Here is a 15,422-nt window from a genome sequence, read left to right as displayed (position 1 = left end):
CGGGAAACACTGAGTGAGGGCATGTTGCCCCCGCACTGCGCACACTCATGCTTATATCTGCATGCTGGCCGGTTACACGAAACCCTGTTAAAGTGCCAGCACGCTCCAGATGTGGAGGACTGCCCTCTGCCTCAAACCCCCGCCCCAGCAGGAGCGGGGCGAAATGGAAAGGGACGATAATGCACCGGCTGGCCGCTAGCCGTGTGGGTCGTAGCAGGCGGGTGAGCAGACGCCATCCACTGGAGCCATAACTCCGCATCCACCTCACCCCAGGAACGCTCAGGGAAAGCACTCACCCGGGCCCAGTTCTCAATGGACTTCGGGACTCGGGGCCTCCGAGCCAACTCCAATTCCTCCTCCTTAGACCCTTCCTTAGCTTGTACATCTCTATGGAGTAGCCTAAACACATCCACAAATTCACCACTCCAGATTCGAGTTTTAGTTTTCTCGGACAAATGAGACCCCAAAGGCATCCCCACCCCAGAATAAGGCAAACGCTTGGGCAGGATACTATCCTCCGTAACAGGTTTTGTAGGAGCCGCCAAAGCCCCACTGGCAGAAACTTCCCCTGTATTTTTCACAGTTTGCACATGTGAAACATTAAAACTCGCCGGCCGCTCAAGCCGCGGTGCCAGAGCGACTCGCTCATCAATAACCCCATCACCCGTACCAATTGATCTGGTACGCTTAGCCGGGAGACTCTCCCCTGGTTTCCAAACAGACCACCAACCAACCTTACCTCTCGGCAACTGGGCCGACTTCTGTTGAAAAGCGACACGGTCCCCTTGAGGTGGTCCACTCCTCGTTGCTTCACGTACCGCTGCATGGTCCACACATGACTCCTGCAAGATACGAGAAACAGGGATTTGCCCCACCCCACCCTGATGGGCCCGTGCTGCCAAAAGCCCAACATCCTTGTCCAGTAATTCCCCTTCTTCCAAATCATCCTCTGGAACATCCAAATGTAAAACTTCACCAGAAAATAAATCTTGTGCACTGCCACTTGGCAGAGCCCCATCTCCAATTCCCCCATCATAAAACTGCCAATCAATGTCATTAGAGCGCCGCATGCGCAAAGCTGCAGAAGAGAGATCCGCTCTAGATAACTCTCCCGTGATCCCACCACTGGAAACAGCCGTAGGGACAGTTCCCAAGCCCGTAGAACCAGCCAACAGCCGCCCAGCTGGAGCTGCAACATGAAAACTGTAGCCGCTCAAGCCAGACTGAGAAGAACCAGCAAGAATGCCTCCCCCAGCAGAGCCAAGGGAAACACCCACCGAAGACCCAGCAACAGGCGCAAACCCAGGGCCACCACCCAACCCCTCAGCCAAACCACCCTGGGAAACACCGGGCATCTCACGAGAGGCAGGGAAAAGCACCTGGCCGGAGGCCGAGGGCGCCCCCCTAAGGACCAAACCTAACCCACCAGAACCTTGGGACTGCGGTAAAGCAGAAGGGGGGCCCACATAACCAGGAGCCGTGGACCTGGGGGCCGGGGGGTGGGGTGGAAGACATGTCACCTAAGGGGGAAACCTCATTGGCCGAGGGGGCCCCTGAGAGAGAAAACCCAGACAACTCAGAAGGGGGGGGCACAATCTCTGGACAGCCCCGAACCACAACACTGGGCAAAGGGGGGTGGGCTTGTCCCAGCACATGGGTGGCAGGAGACAGCAGATAACACTGCCCATTGACCAATAAATAGGGCGGAGCCCCATCAGGCAAAGCACTCACAGGGGAGGAGTGGCCCCCGGGCACAGGGGCAGTAAAGTTGGCCCGGGGGAGGCTCTGTGAATCGAGGCTCCTCCCCCGCTTGGCCCTAGCACACACAGGAGGCTTCCTCGCCTTGCCAGGAGGGGGCCCGCCTAAACGCTGGGACGGCCGTCCCACAGAACGCCCCCGCCTCCCCCCGGGCACCCCACGCAAGCCAGCATCCCCCATAGGATACAAACATACCTGCTGCTGGGCGCCCGGGTTAACCGGCGTGGGCCCCGAGGCCGCGGGAACCGAAGCCGGCACCGGCAACACCGCCGGCATCGCGGCTCCGTCTTCCTCCTCTTCCGGGCCGGGTGACAAGCAGGCAGTCACCGCCCTCGACACGCCCTCGGCAGCCTTGCGAGGGGGGCAGGCCAAACCCACCCACGCCTCCGCCGGCACACCGGGCCGCAAAAGGTCTTCGCGACCAGCGGCCCAAAGCGTCCGAACAGCCCTTCGAACCTCTGCCGCCTCCTCCATGGCCCTCGGGACAGGTCAGATACAAAGCGAAGACAGCAAAAACGAACCTCACTTCCCTTGCCTCCCGCTACGCACTTCCCTAACGCCTGCCTTCAGCCCCTTTATCACCTCCCCCAGTTAACCACACCTGCTCTCCAGTTTGCTCGCGCGATCGCACCCAGGGAAAGACCGGCTCGCGCCTGGCTCTCCCTGGGTCCCCCCATACCCAGAAAAGAGTCCCAGCAAAGTATTTCACTCAGACTCGTAGGAGAAACACTTCTCTCAGGTAACGGAACAGTGCGCAGAATCAATTTGGAAACACTTGCCTCAAATATGTATTTTCCTCAGACCCGATAGAGAGACACTAATCTCTCATCGTAGTTGACTTGCGCGGAGAAGAATCAGACTTAAATATTAATCTCCAAAAGAGCTAAAATGATGCTCCAGACGCTGCTTACCGTAACTAACTAACTCAACGGAGAACTTGGATATCGCAGCTTCTTCCTCGCACTCCTCAGGTGAATATTGTTATGTTGCGCGTTCTTGACATTCCATTTGGGTTTTCAATGAGATTCAAAACTATAACGCTGAAGGAGAGTTTGAGCTGGCAGGCATCTTGGATTTACAGAACTGCCAGCTCGATTTCCAATTATTTACTCTCATTGAGTCTTGTCCATTCCTTGAAGTCTTATACGTAAATACACTGGCCAGGATATGACTTTTAGCAGGAATCCTCTTTTGGACCCTGAAACTGATAGAGAAAAACATAGATTATTTTCAGAACATCAGGTTATTTTGCTCTTGCTTTGTGTAGCAACAGCATAGCTCTTAGTCTACATAATTATTGGTAGACTAAACTTCTTTAGGAGGTTAGGTCTTCCAATTGTAAAACTCTATTTTTATAGCATGGTTCCGAGAGTAATATATTTGAACCTGATCGCCAATTTCTGAGTTGGCTGTCAATTGATGGCCCTCATTCATTCTCCGACAGTGGCACACCCTGATTTCTCACCCCTCACTATGATGAAGAAATGTGCATCGGAGGACCATCGTCTTTGTGGGTGAAGTATAGAATCTGAGTAAAAACAGTTACTTGTATGCACCCACTACTAGGAAACCAGTACATTGCTTCCGCTGCAACAGCTAAATGCTGATTTACATCAGATATTAGACAAACAAATGAGCAAAATGCTGTATGAAATCCAGGAGATAGCACAGAAGCTAATGCAGTAGATTGTAGATGGATTGTCAACAGACAAGGGGGAATAATGCTGTATCTACACCAAGAAGAATTTCCCAGAGGCGGGTTTGGAGAGAAAGTAACTGATGGAGTAAATTTGTGAGAAGAAAAGGACACCATCAAGATCATCACTTCATGTAGGATGTAGGCACTTCCTGCAGCCTGCTTAGATCTTGAGGGGTAGATTGCTGTCACATTGGGATTGGAATGGCAATGATCTCTTTTTTTGCCATAGGTTTTTTAAAAATTGTTTTTATTGAGATTTTCAGTCGAGCCAGTGAATACATCTATACAAAGCATATAACGACCTTACAGATTCACACATTTCTACAGAACAAGTGCGGACAAAAACAGCTGCATAACCCAAGAACATGGATTGGTCTGAGCTACAACCATAATTTTTAGATTCAATGCAATACAGCTTTAAGGAGAACATGAATGAAATACAAATGTAATATATGACTTCTGTAGTTGGGCACATTACGGCACACGTCCAAACACTCCAGCTAAAGGACAAAAGTGGTTACGGCAAATATATAAATTTAAGCAATCAACAGACATTTGCAACCTGAGAGTCAGTGGTTTCAGGTGTGTCCCCTCGCGACCTGGCCCAGGCCAGAAAAGGCTCCCATATGTCCCTGGGTCTGGAGGCAGCCGGCATTAGTTCCCAAAACGTGGCCAGCTGTGTGTGACCATAGGTTACGTCCGCCAACCACGCCTCGAATCTAGGAGCTGCTTTTCGCCCCCAGCACACTGCAATTTGTCTTTTAGCATATAACAGTAGTAATGCATGCAATTTCCGTGTGGAGGGTGTAGTATCAATCACCAATCCCAACAATCCGCGGTGTGGGGTGGGAAATCTGTTCTACCCAGGATTTGATTCATGGCCACAAAGGTCTCCGCCCAGAACTTCTGTAGCTGATGGCAGCACCACGCCATGTGAACAAAGTCAGCAGGTTCAAACCCACATCTCCAGCATCTCGTGTCATCACGGAGGGACATTCGATGTAGAGCAGTCGGTGTCCTATAGTATCTATGTAAATATTTTAAATGCACTAGATGTAACTTGTAATTGGGTGAAAGTTCAAGTAGCAGCCTGCAACAAAACTCCCACTGCTTGTCTGAGAGTGGAGGGTCTAAGTCCACATTCCAGAGCTGTAATGATTTGGGCTTTATTATAGGGGCCTGGTCCTGCATAGCTGTGTATAACGTGTGACCAGTTTACGTGGTGATGCCCTAGCCAGTATGTCCTGCAGTGCGTTTAATGTAGGGGGGGGCTCAGGGAAGTCCGGAGATAGTGCAGTGCAAGCCCGCTTCAGTTTGTGATATTCAAACTTTTCCCGAAATGATAACACTTTGTCAGTTGTTTCCACCAGCGGAGGGCGAAACCTCCCCTCCGGATATAAATCCGCAGAGGTTTGTAATTGGATCCCATCTAGCTCTAACAAGCCACCGCCTTCCTCCAGACACACCAGCATTTGGTTACCTCTTAAAGGAGCCACAGGGGCATACAGTAGCGGTAGGTGGGCTGTGCGCTGCATCTCCCTCCAAGCCCAATGTAACATGTCTGCAGTATCCACATCTAATCCTGGGCGGGCTGCATTCTTATATAAAGCCACGTCTAGTGCCAGAGGAGCCACAGAGTCTATGTCCACAGCGACGTGCGGCTGGTATGGTGTACGATGCACCCAGAAATGCAAATATTGGGCCTGAGCACAGAGGGCGTAGAGCTGCATGTTCGGAGCACCTGACCACCATGCCGCAGTGGCAATGTCAGAAGTGCCCAAGACACCCTGGCCTGGCCTCCAGCCCTTATCAGGGATAGTAAGAGGGTGTGGAGGGACTTAAAAAAATGCTGCGTTAAGGGGATCGGAATGTTCGCAAAGAGATACAAAAACTTTGGAAGCACCACCATCTTAGTCAATGCTATTTTCCCTGCTACTGACAAGGGCAGTCTAGACCATATCTCCACCTTTTCTCCAAGCCAATGTACAGCTCTCCCAAAATTCATGCTCCAGATGTCTTGCAAGTTCCTGCATATCCATACGCCCAAGTATTTCACCTCTTCACGTGCCCAATGGAGTGGGAACTCCGTAGTCACCTTCGGGGTAGAGTCAGTCAAAGGAAATATGACTGACTTCGCCCAGTTAATGGAGACACCCGAAAGTCCACCAAATTTGATAAACTCCCTGAGGAGTGATTCCAGGTTTTCCGACGGGTTTGAGACATATAACGTGACATTGTCCGCATATAACAAGATTAACAAACTGCGAGTGCTGAATCCGATACCTCTGGCAGTATGGTGTTGTCGAATCCTGGCCGCCAATGGCTCCATAGCTATGGCGAATAATAGGGGTGAGAGTGGGCAACCCTGCCTAGTCCCAAGGGTGATAGGGAAGGGCTCTGACGTCATACCGTTTATCAGCACCCTCGCTGATGGCGCAGCGTATAGAAGTCTTATCTGGTTGATGAACATGGGACTAAATCCCATTCTGGTAAGAACTGGGAATAAGTATGACCATTCAAGGGTATCAAAAGCTTTGGTAGCGTCTAAAAAAACTGCAGCGGCCTTTACACTTGGGTGAAGATAATGCAGGACTGCAAATATTGTTCTAATATTATGGGACGTACTTCGACCAGGTATAAACCCCGATTGGTCTGGCAAGGCCATCATGGGGAGCAGGGGTTGTAATCTATTGGCCACCAGCTTCGCATATATTTTCACATCAACATTAATGAGAGATAAGGGACGATAGGAATCTAACTCCGTCTCATCTTTGTCAGGCTTCAATAGCGCTATTATTAGGACCTCCCTCATCGAGTCTGGGCGTATTCCAGCCTCCAGTGCCTCGCCATATACTTCGTAGAGTCTGGGTGCGAGCTCCTCAGCATATGCCTTGTAGAAGGCAGTGGTGAGGCTGTCCGGCCCCGGCGCTTTATTCAGTGGGAGACCTTTGATGACCGGTTTAATGTCGTCCACTGAGACAGAGAGGTCCATATATTTACGATGGCCATCATGGAACACACCAATGCGATTGTGTCTAGAAAGGCTTGCAGATGTTCAGGGTCGCCCACTTGTTTGGTTTGGTACAGCCTAGCATAGAACTCTTTGAATTCATTGAGGACCTCAGACTGGCCTATTACTGTGTTGCCATCTGATTTTCTGATCGTAAGTATAAAGGGTGTCGCTGACGCTTTTCGAATCATATTCGCTAGAGTCTTCCCTGGCCAATCCCCTTCTCCGTAGCGCCGGGCTTCGGCAAATTTCCCTAGGAATTTAACTTCACGTTGGGCCTTTTCCGAATATTCTAATTTCGCTGCAATTTGGGGGCTGCAGTCTTCATAGAATTGTCTTTCTAGGTCCTTAATCTGGCTTTCTATTCATGACAAGGTACCCCTAATCGCTTTTAAAACTCCAGCCTGTCTTGCTATGCACTGACCACGGATTACCACCTTGAAGGCGTCCCACAGAGTCGCCTCCGTGGACACCGATCCAGCATTTGGTTCAAAGTATTCGATTATGTCGGTGCGGATCTCTTCTTTGAAGACTTCATCTAGCAGAGCATGTGGTGGAAGTCTCCAGCTGAACAGGAATAGAAATAACCAATAGAGTGGGCGCATGATCAGATAAGGAATGGGCCAAGTGCCGTACCTCTGACGTCCATGTAGCAACGTCGGGGGAAACAAGCCAGAAATCTAATCTAGACCAGGTAGCATGCGTACTCGATATGCACGTCCCCTCTAGCACTCAGGGTGTCGAATGCGCCAGATGTCCAACAGGGTGCTGTCCCTCATTAAATCACATAGAGTCGTGCGAGCATTCGGATGTAGCGATTTAGCTGCACCCTTTCTGTCCAGCTCATCATTTAAAATAGCGTTGAAATCCCCGCCCCAGATAATAGTATCACAGTTGGTAGACACAATCTGCTCCTACACCTCGTGGAAAAACAATGGGGAGTCAACATTCGGGCCATATATTGCTGCTAGGACAACTTGCCTACCACCCAATGTACCATGTAGTATAACATATCGACCCTCTGGGTCAAAGGTCTCCCTATGTTCCCTCCAGTCAATCCCTTTGCGTATCAGAATGGCAACCCCCCGGGCGTAGTTCGAGTATATTGCAGCAAGTACGTGCGACCACCTATTGTGTTTAAGCCTCTGGGAGGGGACCGTTTCAAATGCGTTTCTTGAAGGAAACAAACATCAATATTTTGCTGTGCTAGATAAGCGTGCACCAGTCGCGCCTTTCTACAATCATTAAGGCCTCTCACATTCCACGTGAGAATCCTATAAGTAGACATAGTTAGTGGTTTGGGGCTCTGTAGAGCCGGTAATACCTCCCCACCTCAAGAGTGGTTCTCCAGCTGTATATATCCAGGAGCCATTACAATAGTCAGGACCAGTCCAAACAACTTCAACATACCCAACCCGTCCTCCCACCACCCGCTCCAACCCCCCAAACAGGCGGAGACATATCCCCACAAACACCCCCATATAGTAAGTATGCAAAAACATTTGGGAACTCCACGTGGAGGCGTGGGAGCTCTGGCAAACACCCCAAGGTGGCTGAGTAACATATGAAGGTCGACCATATGAACCTCTGCATGAAAACAAATTAGTGGGAACATTCCATCAACCGTATTTACTATCCCTGAGTATCAACAACAGTCAGCGTCACATTAATAAAACACAGATGAGGTTTAGCCCCACTATTGAACCTGCAGGCCCACATAGTACCTATATGTGGGAGACATGTGAAGACAAATAATACTCGAGAGATGAGCCTGTAAGAAGAACCAGCAAATGAACAATTTGCCTATCAGCTGTGTAGGGGACATAATAGCTCCTGGAAATATGATGAACGACTCACGGTAGACAGTGTTAGGGATAAGGGCAGTATCATGACCAAGCCAGGTAGCGCCACCCGGAGCGCAAGAACCACTGCACCTAAGGTACAGAATGTAACCGCCTATGACATTAAAGGATAGGGCACATATGCCCCATGAAGGGCAGGGAGAGCATAGCTATGCCTGACCCGGCGACGGGCAAGCAAATCGATGAGGCGGAAGCCGGGAGTACTGTTATTTTAAAAATGTACTTGTGTGTTTTGCTTTTAATCCTCACCTGTGACTACCCTCGCCTGGGACACTCACCTTTGCTCCGCGCAGCTGATTTTAACGCTGCCGCGGGATTGCCGCAATTACGAGGGAAGCCCTCGACCCAGGCCACACCCATTGCCGCTCGGCCACGCCCCTCCCCACTATATAAACTGCGCCAGACCTTTAGCGCGTCTTAGAAGGGAATTGACTCTTGAGGCGGAAGCCGGGAGTACTGTTATTTTAAAAATGTACTTGTGTGTTTTGCTTTTAATCCTCACCTGTGACTACCCTCGTCTGGGACACTCACCTTTGCTCCGCGCAGCCGATTTTAACGCTGCCGCGGGATTGCCGCCATTACGAGGGAAGCCCTCGAACCAGGCCACGCCCATTGCCACTCGGCCACGCCCCTCCTCACTATATAAATCGTGCCAGACCTTCAGCGCGTCTTAGAAGGGAATTGACTCTTGAGGCGGAAGCCGGGAGTACTGTTATTTTAAAAATGTACTTGTGTGTTTTGCTTTTAATCCTCACCAGCGACTACCCTCGCCTGGGACACTCACCTTTGCTCCGCGCAGCCGATTTTAACGCTGCCGCAGGATTGCCGCCATTACGAGGGAAGCCCTCGACCCAGGCCACGCCCATTGCCGCTCGGCCACGCCCCTCCCCACTATATAAACCGCGCCAGACCTTCAGCACGTCTTAGAAGGGAATTGACTCTTGAGGGGGAAGCCGGGAGTACTGTTATTTTAAAAATTTACTTGTGTGTTTTGCTTTTAATCCTCACCTGTGACTACCCTCGCCTGGGACACTCACCTTTGCTCCGCGCAGCCGATTTTAACGCTGCCGCGGGATTGCCGCCATTACGAGGGAAGCCCTCGACCCAGGCCACGCCCATTGCCGCTCGGCCACGCCCCTCCCCACTATATACACCGCGCCAGACCTTCAGCGCGTCTTAGAAGGGAATTGACTCTTGAGGCGGAAGCCGGGAGTACTGTTATTTTAAAAATGTACTTGTGTGTTTTGCTTTTAATCCTCACCTGTGACTACCGTCACCTGGGACACTCACCTTTGCTCCGCGCAGCCGATTTTAACGCTGCCGCGGGATTGCCGCCATTACGAGGGAAGCCCTCGACCCAGGCCATGCCCATTGCCGCTCGGCCATGCCTCCCTCTGTTCCCCCTTAACGATGTGCTTGCCCCGGCCGCGCAGCGGACGCGCGCAGCGGGCGCGCCGTATGCGCGCCAAAGGCAAGCCCGTCTGCGCCCGTCCGCGGCCGACCGGGGCAAGGGACCACGATCCCTGGTCCTTCCAAGACACCAAGGAAGGTATACAGCTTAGACTCCCTTCACAATCTAAGTCCCCCTTTAGAAAACAGATGCTGCCATCCTTATCACCCCCTTGATCTACCCACCCACTGCTCACACTGCAAGACGAGGCTTAACACTGCCCAGGAAAGAACTGACCTACAGGACTTTGCAATGTTTCTTCTAAACTGCAGATCTCTGCCAAAGCATAGTACGGAAATTTCTCTATTACTAGAGGAACTCGCGCCAGACGCACTCTTCTTAATCGAAACCTGGTTAACCCCTGATTCCGACCCTGATCTGATACAAGCACTTCCCCCTGGCTATCAGATTACACGCAGAGACCGGGCACAGGGGAAGGGCGGGGGATTTGCAATTGTCTATAAAGGTCTATACCAGTGCTATTGCATCCCGGATACTGTCCCCGACTGCGAAAGCATGTCCTTTTCCCTCAAACCTACCCCTAATAAGAGCTTCACAGGAGCCCTCGTATACCGCCCCCCAGGCCCTCTGAACCAATTCCATACAACACTACCATCAATAGCAGCAGAACTTGTTACCTCCCCCTCCAACTTTACGTTGCTGGGCGACTTTAACATTCACTTTGATAACAGCTCAGATAGTGCAGCAAAAGAGCTAACCGCGAGCTTGGCCACAGTTCAGCTAGAACAACTTGTCCAAACCTCCACGCACATTAAAGGGCATTTGCTGGACCCTGTGTTCAGCAACTGTGCTGAGCTCAAGGTAGCCCCCATTATTCGTCTTCCGTGGACCGACCACTTTTTAATCCCCCTTACCTGGTCCACTTACAAACCCATCCGGCGTACTCCATCTCCGCGAAAAATGAGGAATTGGTCCAGGCTCCCACTAGAACAGTGGTCTAGCTCCCTGGCAGACTCAAGACCCTCTTTCTCACAGGACCCCTCTTCAGACAACATGAATTTTGATAATTGGATTCTGAAGTCTCTTGATTCCATACTCCCCATCCGGGAAATCAGCTTAAAAAGGCCACGGGTACAGCCCCATGGTATTCAGAGGAGCTCAGAACGAAAAAGCGCCACTGTAAGAAGCTTGAGAGGAAGTGGCGCCTGGAATATGCCACCACAGACAAAGTCATCTATAGGGAAGCAATCAGAGCCTACAAACTTGAAATAAAAATGTCACAATCCGCTTACTATAATGGACAAATAATGATGGCTAGATCAAAACCGAGAGAGATCTATCAAATAGTTAAACGCCTCACTAAGCTCCCCCCACCCACAGCTCCCAATGACAACCCCACCGCGCGCTGTAACGACCTAGCCGAATTTTTCTATCAGAAAATGAATAAAATCTATGTCACATTCGCAAGCCCATTTCCGGAACCCCCCACTGAGGTTCCCCAGCCCCCAAGGGAAGCAGAGCTCTCTCCACGAATAACTCTGAATCATTTCCCTTTGCTAGACCTAGAGTCTCTGGAACCCCTGAACTTCAAGTAAAGTCAAGCTCCCCCTGTGACCCAGCCCCTCCCTGTACTATGGTTGCCGCCAGCCAAGTCATTCTCCCCACTCTTATGGAGTTGCTCAATAACTCCCTAATAAAAAGCAGCGTTCCACCCATCTGGAAGAAAGCTATGGTGAGAGCACTCCTGAAAAAGCCCAACCTGGACCCTAATAACCTCAACAATTAACGCCCCATCTCCCTGCTGCGTTGGTCGAGTAAGATCTTGGAAAAACACATCAACCTCCACCTAACAAGGTTTCTCGAGTGCAACCATCTACTCGATGCCTCGCAGACAGGGTTCCGTCCCAAACATGGGACAGAAACGGCCTTGCTAGCCGTGACAGAAGAAGCCAGGCGGATTTTGGATCGAGGAGGATCAGTGGCAGTTATCCTCCTCGATCTGAGTGCCGCTTTCGACACGGTATGTCACAAAACTCTGCTGTGTCGACTCTCCAATTTAGGAGTGTCCGGGGATGCTTTGGCCTGGCTGGGATCCTTTCTGAGTGGAAGGACCTCCCACGTCTTTGAGGGAGATTCCACCTCCACAAGCAAGCCTTTGGACTGTGGGGTACCTCAGGGCTCGTCGCTGAGCCCCACGCTGTTCAATGTGTACATGGGACCACTGGCTGAGATCGTCCGCCCATATGACATTAAGATCCTCACATATGCGGACGATACTCAGTTAGTGGTATCCCTTGCACAGAAGAACAGTGAGCTGGCACAGACCAACCTGGCGGCATGCATGGAAGAGGTCAGGTGATGGATGACGACATCCTCTCCTAAGCTCAACAGGGATAAAACCGAGCTTATGCTACTCGGTCCCCCAGCACTGCTCACTATCGATCGCTTATGGCCCACCAGCTTGGGCACCCCGCCTACCCCGAAAGATAACATAAAAAGTCTAGGGGTTTGGCTGGACAAATCTCTAACTCTCAACACCCAAGCAACTAAAACATCTGCAATCAGCTTCGGGCTCCTCAGGATGCTCAAAAAAATCCTCCCACTCTTGCCTTTTGAAGCCAAACAGATTGTGATACAGGGCCTAATACAATCCCGACTCGATTTCAGCAACGCCCTGTACTTGGGGGCACCGGAATATGTGTTGCAAAAATTCCAGCGGGTCCAGAATTGCGCTGCACGCACGCTGCTTCAGATTCCACGTAGAGCATCAATAGAATTCGGGCTGAGAACTCTACATTGGCTCCCCGTTAGGGAGAGAATAAAATTCGAAGCTCTGTGCGTGTCCCATCAAGCCTTTTGGAGAACCGGTCCCAAGATCAACCATTCCCTTCTCTCCCCGTACTGCCCCAGCAAACAACTCCATTCTACTCACGCTTTTTTAGCTGTAGTCCCCCGGATCAATAGGTCAAGAGCAGGAGGAAGATCCTTTACGTTCAAAGCTGCTAAGTTGTGGAATTCACTCCCTGTACATCTAAGATCGAATTCCAATCTGCTATCCTTCCGCAAACAGCTTAAAGCCTTCCTCTTTACCAACTGAACTCTTCACCAAGCTGTTGCTTCTTGAAGCACTATCCCTTCTTTCCTAGCGCTTGGACGCCTAAGGGCAGCAGTCACGCTCAATAAAACCCCTTTTCATTTCATTTCATTTCATTTCATGAAGGTGATGGCGGATTACATGAAAATAACAGATGTGAAGAGCAGACACCACAGGAGCTCCCTGAACATAGCATGTCTAACCGCGAACTGGGAGCAACAGACTCGCAGCAGGCTATGACCATAGGAAACATAACAGGATACATTGCAATTCTGTTGGCAGCAGGTACAGAAAGGGCTCTAGGAAGCGAACCGGAACCCACCCACCGGGGAATACATCGGTATCAGGCAATAGAGTCATATCTGCACAGCAGACCTGGCAAGTGGGAAGGTCATAGCATAGGCCCAAGTAGTACAACACAAATGAGTGCCGGTGTGACACATAGCAGGAGGTGCAGTTCGAGATCGTCTATACACAAAGACATAAGCTGAAGGCAGCTGGAAGCAGTCATGAAAGTGCGTTAATCATTGTCACTGAGACGATCTTCTGTACTGCGACTCTCCGCCCTAGATTTCCTGGGTTTGGATTCACAAATATGTTTCGCAAACTTGAGTGCCAATTTTGCATCGGTGAAGAAGTGCGATGTACCATCATGGGATACCTTAAGCTTAGCTGAGTAAAGGAGTGAATAGGGAATCTCTGCCTCGAGCAATAACTTTTTAGCCGGTAGGAAATCACGCCTAGCGGCTTGCACAGTCGGAGTAAAGTCAGGATAAAATGAAATGTTGTTACCTTTATGCTTTATTTTACCTCTCTCACGTGCCAGCCGCAGTATCACATCTCTGTCCTGGTAGTTCAGTAAATTGGCCAATATTGGCCTGGGCGTGCCTCCCACCGGAGGTTTCGGCCCCAGCGCCCTGTGGGCTCTCTCCACCACAAACACAGAAGAGAGGTGAGGGTCAAACAGCTCGTGGAGGAGATCGGTGACATACATCTCCATTTTGGAAATGGCCGTTGTCTCCGGAATGCCCGCGATGCGGACGTTGCTCCTCCGAGACCACGCCTCCAGGTCATTATTCTTTGCCTGTATAACAGCTAACAGCTTCTCAATGTTTGAGATCTGAGCTTTGGTATCTTGCTGGAATTCATGCTGCTCCCTATGTCGATTTTCGAGGCAGTCCAGTCGGGTTTCATGCGTTGAGACCTGGGACTTGACCTGATCCAGTTGCGATGTGAGGATGTCCAGCTTTGCGTCTATGCTCTGTAGGCTGGATTTCATTTCGAGCATGAGCGACCTGAGGTCTCCATTTGTAGCGTCCTCAGCTGGCGCACCACCCGCTGCACCCATGCTCTCGCGCTCAGCACCAGACTGCTTTGCTCCGCGTTTATTGTCAAAGGTGATCTTTGGCTGGCGAGCCTTCAACTTGCCCATGGCCCCACAGAGACGGAGTCTATGACAGGTAAGGACACCCTGGACGGGGTGTAGTCAGAGCACACCGGCACCCCACGTGTGAGGGGAAGCAACAAGGGCAGTGGGCACCCAGCCGCACCGAGCGTGGGAGCAGACCAGCAGCTTTTTCGGCGTAATACAAAGTTCCCTTGCAGTTAGTCCGGGAGCACTCCAGGCGCACCCCCAGCTTCAGGATCAGGCCGGGACCAGATAGCCGTGCCAGGGACCGTATGGTAGTTCTGTAGCTAGGAAGCCCGCCGTCAACAGCACATCCCGCTGTTCGCGCCACTCAGGTCACAAAATGGCGGCCACACATAACACATCGGCCCAGGGCGCCGGGATCACAGTCCTCCCTTCACTGCAATTCCCGTGCCCCTGGCCTGCTCATCCGCTGTAAATATGCCCTCCAATAGTTGGTTTCTGCACCTCTGGAGGTCGTGCGCCGTGTAAGGAGCTGGCAACGGGGTCCACGAGAAATCCCAGGAGACAGTTGAGCTGGGGGGGGGGGGGGGGGGGCCTTAGGCGAAAAAGCACAGTCGCCACTGACAGTCACGCTGGGGCCAGCCGCACCGCCGCCACTAAGTACTGCAGTTGGCAATGGCAATCGGTACACGGCCTCCCCCCACTCTCCGCATGGTCGCAGCAGCATCGGCCGAGGGACAAGCGGCAGGACAGGCGAACCGCGCAGTAGGGAGCTGCGGGCCGTATCCTCATCCTCACCCGAGCCCCCGAGCTGGGCCGCCGCTCCGTGCCCTAGCCGCAGGTAGGCCCTCGGTCCTCGATCTCGCCCACGGCGCGATGCCAGGCCCCGCACCACCGCTCTCGGCCACTCCTTCTGATCCGCTCCGGTCAGTTGCGCATCCCGCAGCGGGGCCTCCCAGCAGCAACTCCAGTCGCTAGAAATTGCACCACAGGCTCACCAGTGTTCACGTAACACCTGTGATCTGTTTGGGATGTCTGGTTCGGAGATTTAGCAAAATAAATGCAGGATTAATTTCTTAGCCGGCGGAGCTCGCTCACAGAGCGGCCATCTCATTGCCTGGCTAGCCACGCCCCCCCTTTTTTGCCATAAGTTGATTTAAATAGGGTATGAAAAGAAGAAGAATGTTTTGGTAAGAGGTAAGCAGCTTTCTAGTTA

The sequence above is a fragment of the Lissotriton vulgaris genome, chromosome 7, assembly GCF_964263255.1.
Source record: "Lissotriton vulgaris chromosome 7, aLisVul1.2, whole genome shotgun sequence".
Taxonomy (NCBI): Eukaryota; Metazoa; Chordata; class Amphibia; order Caudata; family Salamandridae; genus Lissotriton; species Lissotriton vulgaris.
Note: the sequence above shows the minus strand (reverse complement) of the source record.